Source organism: Salvelinus sp. IW2-2015, linkage group LG18 (genome assembly GCF_002910315.2).
Source record: "Salvelinus sp. IW2-2015 linkage group LG18, ASM291031v2, whole genome shotgun sequence".
Taxonomy (NCBI): domain Eukaryota; kingdom Metazoa; phylum Chordata; class Actinopteri; order Salmoniformes; family Salmonidae; genus Salvelinus; species Salvelinus sp. IW2-2015.
Genome location: NC_036858.1, coordinates 46,291,023 through 46,297,637, shown reverse-complemented (window position 1 = coordinate 46,297,637; position 6,615 = coordinate 46,291,023).

Here is a 6,615-nt window from a genome sequence, read left to right as displayed (position 1 = left end):
AATGTCTATTCCACGTTGGTTCAACATAATGTTAGTGAAATTACGTGTAAACCTCTTTGATTCAACCAGTGTGTGCCCAGTGGGTCTCTGTATATACTGGGGATTGTATTTGTTGGGTGATTGCACATAGCTCACTGGTCCACTTTGTGAAGCTACCTCATGCTGTTAGCAGTGCAGTCCATGTGTCTACTGAGACATACGGCTTCCATACACCTATGGTCTGGTGCACTGTCTCAGGCCAAGGCTAGGTCTCAGCTCATGAGGGAAACTAGTAACAAATGTTACATTACATTAGTCTTAAGACTTGTTGTTAAAATGTAGTTCTGTTCCACTACTATCATGAATACATTTAATTTCAGAGCTTTTTTTGTACAAACAAAATTAGCATATTCATTAAGCAACACTGAGTGTAGACAACAACTGGGCCTGTAGTCTGCAAACCTGGTACAGATTAGGCAAAATACCATGGGCTCTGTTCTAATATCCACACTACGCGACTTAGAATGCATGCCCAATATGTTGCCTTATTCTTAGTGGTATGCTAGTATGGACATTGGAACATAGCTCATGGCTTTTCACTGAGAACTATGTGATGAGTCAAGCAGTGAGCTGGTGTGAGCTAATACTCTGAGATCGGCCCCAGCATACTGCACAGTGGGGCTCATAAAATGGAGGCTCTGATGGGGTACTCTGGTGGGGAATAGAAGGCCCACTCTGCCCGAGGGTTGGCCACCCCAGCAGTGGGGACCTAGAAGCAATGGGGACCTGGGGCTTCCGAGTGGCGTAGCGGCGGTCTAAGGCACTGCATCTCAGTGCTAGAGGCGTCACTACAGACACTCTGGTTCGAATCCAGGCTGTATCACAACTGGCTGTGATTGGGAGTCCCATAGGGTGGCGCACAATTGGCCCAGCTTTGTCTGAGTTTGGTTGGTGTAGGCCGTCATTGTAAATAAGAGTTTGTTCTTAACTGACTTGCCAAGTTAAATGAAGGTTAAATAAAAAATGTATTAAAAAAAGATGCAGCAGGAGGGAACATTGAAGTCAGACACAATTTTCAGGGCCTCATAACCTTCACTGATCTACACAGCTGCAACAGCTGGAGGACAAACACAACAGGAGTCAGAGACATAACATTTGCATAAATCAATGAAATCAATGAATGAGAATGTGAGAAAATGGTAATGGAGAGACTGGTATGAATAGCCTTGTAAGTGAGTCAATGGCTGATTTTTTTGATTTTTTATAACGGAGGTTATGTCTTGAAATGTTTAACATTGTAGGACAGGGTATAGAAAAAGATAGCATTAATCTGATCTGATTTGTGATGACCTTCAAGTCAAAGTTCTGTACAATCTTCTAATTTTCACAACAGTCCCCAGCAAGAGAATGATTCAGCATCTTGAGTAAACAGCATTGGCCATCATGAATAGGCGGTACATTCAGATACAGACAACTCTGGGCAGACAGATGGCAGGTGTTTTATTGCACTGAGGATCTACAGTAAGTGTTCCAGGAGCAGCAGACAAAGTCCAGACTGACTTAAGGAGCCACAGTGGCAAGAAAAAGTATGTGAACCCTTTGGAATTACCTAGATTTCTGAATAAATTGGTCATAAAATTTGATCTGATCTTCATCCAAGTCACAACAATATGCAAACATAGTGTGCTTAAACTAATAACACAGAAATTATTGTATTTTTCTTGTCTATATTGAATACATCATTTAAAAATTCACAGTGTAGGTTGGAAAAAGTATGTGAACCCCTAGGCTAATGACTTCTCCAAAAGCTAATTAGAGTCAGGAGTCAGCTAACCTGGAGTCCAATCAATGAGACGAGATTGGAGATGTTGGTTAGAGCTACCTTGCCCTATAAAAAACACTCACAAAATTTGGGCTTGCTATTCACAAGAAGCATTGCCTGATGTGAACCATGCCTCGAACAAAAGAGATCTCAGAAGACATAAGATTAAGAATTGTTGACTTGCATAAAGCTGGAAAGGGTTACAAAAGTATCTCTAAAAGCCTTGATGTTCATCAGTCCACGGTAAGACAAATTGTCTATAACTTGAGAAAGTTCAGCACTGTTGCTACTTTCCCTAGGAGTGGCCATCCTGCAAAGATGACTGCAAGAGCACAGTACAGCACACCAATATCAAAACTTCATCCCAACTGTAAAGTATGGTGGAGGGAGCATCATGGTTTGGAGCTGCTTTGCTGCCTCAGGGCCTGGACACCTTGCTATCATTGACGGAAAAATGAATTCCCAAGTTTATCAAGACATTTTGCAGGAGAATGTTAGGCTATCTGTCCGCCAATTGAAGTTCAACAGAAGTTGGGTGATGCAACAGGACAACGACCCAAAACGCAGAAGTAAATCAACAACAGAATGGCTTCAACAGAAGAAAATACGCCTTCTGGAGTGGCCCAGCCAGAGTCCTTACCTCAACCCAATTGAGATGCTGTGGCATGACCTCAAGAGAGCAGTTCACACCAGACATCGTAAGAATACTGCTGAACTGAAACGGTTTTGTAAAGAGTAATGGTCCAAATTTCCTCCTGACCGTTGTGCAGGTCTGATCCGCAACTACAGAAAACGTTTAGTTGAGGTTATTGTTGCCAAAGTAGGGTCAACCAGTTATTGAATCCAGTGGTTCACTGTGAATGTTTACACGGTGCGTTCAATAAAGACATAACTTAATTGTTTGTGTGTTATTAGTTCAAGCAGACTGTTTGTCTATTGTTGTGACCTAGATGAAGATCAGATCAAATTTTATAACCAATTTATGCAGAAATCCATCTATTTCCAAAGGGTTCACATACTTTTTCTTGCCACTGTATATACCAGAGCCCATTATCCAGTGGTGTAAAGTACTTAAGTAATGTTTTTGGGTATCTTTACTGTACTATGTATATTTTTTACTACTTTTACGTCACTACATTCCTAAAGAAAATAATGTACTTTTTACTCCATACATTTTCCCTGACACCTAAAAGTACTCGTTATATTTTGAATGCTTAGCAGGACTGGAAAATGGTCCAATTCGAACACTTCTCAAGAGAACATCCCTGGTCATCCATACTGCCTCTGATATGGCAGACTCACTAAATACAAATGCTTCTTTAGTAAATTATGTCTGAGTGTTGGAGTGTGCACCTAGCTATCCGTAAATAAAACAAGAAAATTGTGCTGCCTGGTTTGCTTAATTGAAGAAATTTTAAATGATTTGTACTTTTACTTTTGACACTTAAGTATATTTTAGCAACTATATTTACTTCTGATACTGAAGTATATTTAAAACCAAATACTTTTAGACTTTTACTCAAGTATTTTACTGGGTGACTTTTACATTTTCTCATTTTCTGTTCATGTATCTTAGCTTTCACTCAAGTATGAGATTTGAGTACATTTTCCACCACTGCCATTATCTTTACAGGGCTCAGACTGGAATCAGATTGAACTGCCTAAGAACGAAGTGTATTTGCAAGTTTGGGGGCTTTATGCAAGTTTGTAAAATATTACAATGGGACTTAATAGTGCCGACTGACTTAGTGTTCCTAACTTTAACTGCAATAACAATCGGTCTGACTTTCTTGCTTTGACACACAAAATCTCTTGTTCTAAGAAAATGCTGGAACCAACATCCAATCTGAGATATTGACTGTGCAACTAAACAGGAAGGTAACTACACAGCAACAGGCAAACCTAATTATAGCAATAAACATTGAGATGAGCTATTCTGACAAATTTCAGCTGACCCCAGGTCTCTCTGTCATAGGTGCAGGCAGCCTCCCTCATTAGACAACCAGTTCCCCATGGCTGTTGTGTGGACAGTCATATTAATCATAAACTCAGGAGGGCCTATGATGTAATTGTTCCCAGTCAGTAGGAGGGTAAACTTAACAGCCATGGTTTCCATGGGAGAAGAATTACCTGTGGATCATTCAGAAACTCATTAAAACTAATGGGGTGGAGAGGGTGAGTAATGGCAGCCAACCCCACAAATCACTGAGACAGTGTGAACAAATACATATTTCTTAAGACTAGAAAAATATGTTATTCCCTTATATGCTGTAATGAATTTATTGAATGTTTTTCAGCTAAATACTTAGTAAGAAATTCAGTTTATGAAGTGAGGCATTATCAAGCATAATTGTTTAAAAAAAGTCTTACATATTAGCTTATAATATGCCTGACTAAATGTATATCCTTAATTCTGAATTCATTAAGTTTATCTAGTAACATGTCATTGTTCATGCAGGTCTCCAATTGTGTGGAGAATATTAATTTCATTAACTGAGATCTTTCCCTCAGATTCACAGCTTGTGTGGTGCTAAAACCCACTTTAATGCCACCTAGTGGCTCCTAACCAGAAAAGCAATAGCACGTCATTTGACTTCATAATGTCAGCTATGAGGCAATCTACTGTGCAATCAAAACACTAAAAGTATTTACCTGTCCAACTGGTATTTGTTCCAGTACATTTGTGCTTTTTTTATTTCACCCCTGGACAAGGGGAAGTTTATAGAGACTGTGTGGATACTGCACTACAACTTGGATATAATTGAGTTCTTAAAAGTAACTCACTGATTGAAAGAACAAAATAGACCCGGCAGGTGATACAGTGTTCCATTCAAACAATCCTTCAGTGTTTTATTTGTGTAGCCCCATCTTATCTGAGGTCTATCAGGCACTAAATGATGCTTGGGCATGTTTGACCTGGTGTCTGCACCTTTTTAAAGAGCCCTCCGCCCCTATAAAGGTTCTCAGGGTGTCAACCTGTCACTTGTTTTAATCTAATCCCTCTTCACTCCCTCTCTCTCTGAAGCCTCATTCCCCCCTTTCCTCCCTACTTGTCAAAGATGAAAGGAGAGCAGCACCCAGACAGGTGAAAGGAAGAGGAGCGCCAGGTTTAAACAAACAGAGAGAGAAAGAGGAGCCAAAGGAAAGGTCACCGTCACCACATCGACACAGCAGCAGACTGAGGGAGAAAGTCAGAGATAGAGGGATTGTTATCTGTAATAGACTATGTTCCAGTTAGTGAGCAGTGACTATAAGGTTAAGAATGTGTGTGTGTGTTTGGTTTTACTATCCTTGTGGGGACATTTCGTCAGTCCCCACAAGGAAAAATGCTATTTTACGCTTTGGGTTTAGGTTCAAGATTAGGGTTACAATTAGGGTTAGTATTATGGTTAGAATTAGGGGTTAGGTTTAGGAGTTAGGTTTAGGGGTTTAGGGTTAAAGTTAGGATTAGGTTAAGGGTTAGAGGTTAGGGGTTAAGGAAAATAGGATTTTGAATGGGAATCAATTGTTTGGTCCCCACAATGATAGTAAAACAAAATGTGTGTGTGTATGTGTCTGTGTACGTGAGTGGGTGTTTGGGGTTATTGACGACTAGCTATTGACAGCTATAGCAGTAGCTGGCAGAGCCCAGGTTCCCATGCAGTGAACCATATCACTCCCCACAGCCCAATATTGACCAGTGTAATAAGAGAGCTCTGTTCACAATGGCACTGTGACTCTGAAAGGCTGGACTCATGTTGAGAAAATGTCATCTATGTGTTCCAACTGTGCTTTGTCTCCTCAACAAACAACAGAAAAAAGTCCCCCATGTGCCCGCTATATTCCTCAGGGACACACGCCCAATCACACACAGCTTTTCTTAGTGAGCCTTAAGCAAGATCACATGGAGCCACCATGCTAACAAACTGTAAGCAGTATGTAATACAGTATGTAATGTATGTGTAATTAATTTGTGTAATTAAATAACTACAATCACACTAACTTGCAGTCAATTATTTCACAACAACAACAGACATCCATAGACCATCTTCCTTCATTAACGTTCATTAGACAGTCATTGTAAAGTAGAGGAAGAGGGGGCTAGATTAGAGATTGTTTTTTAAATGACTTGACCTGTGTCTGTTTATACAATCAATTATACAATCATGCAATCAATTTGACTTTGCTTTTACCAATTTAACTACATAATAACATAATGGTTCATAATACAGGTGAATGCATTATCAGTGTGTGCATGCATTGAGTTACTAAACTTGTTTTGGCTGATTTCATTGTGCTACAGATGAAAAATAAAAAGCAATTTGGGACTTATTTTATTGTACTACTGATCAACATTTGCATAGGGGAAGCAATCTCTTATTTTCTAAAAGTGTACGCTGTCTCATTTAGACCTAATGACGTCATCCACACACAGTGAGAGCATTGAGTGAGAGAGACAGAAGAGGCGTGAGGCAAGGGAGATGAAGTGAATTAATCAAGTTCTTGTCAATGACTATGGTTTTTGGCGACAATCAGTTTTGAAATCAGCATATTTTGCGTTATAGTTTGCATATTATCACAAACAATGTACTAGGATAGTGAACTGATGTTAGCTTCAGCTGTAAGCTAGGACAGTTAGCCTACACAGCTGGATGCTAATGGTATTTTCTTGCATTGTAAAGTGTTCTAGCCTGGAAAATGGACAATGTTTTGCGAACAGTAATTAACATTTGCAACACTTCCACATGCCGTGTTGCATTAACTTCTGTGCAGCATGAGTGGAGAGCTAACATGATCCAGCCCAGACTCCCAGTGAGTGCAATGGTTCTTCTGAC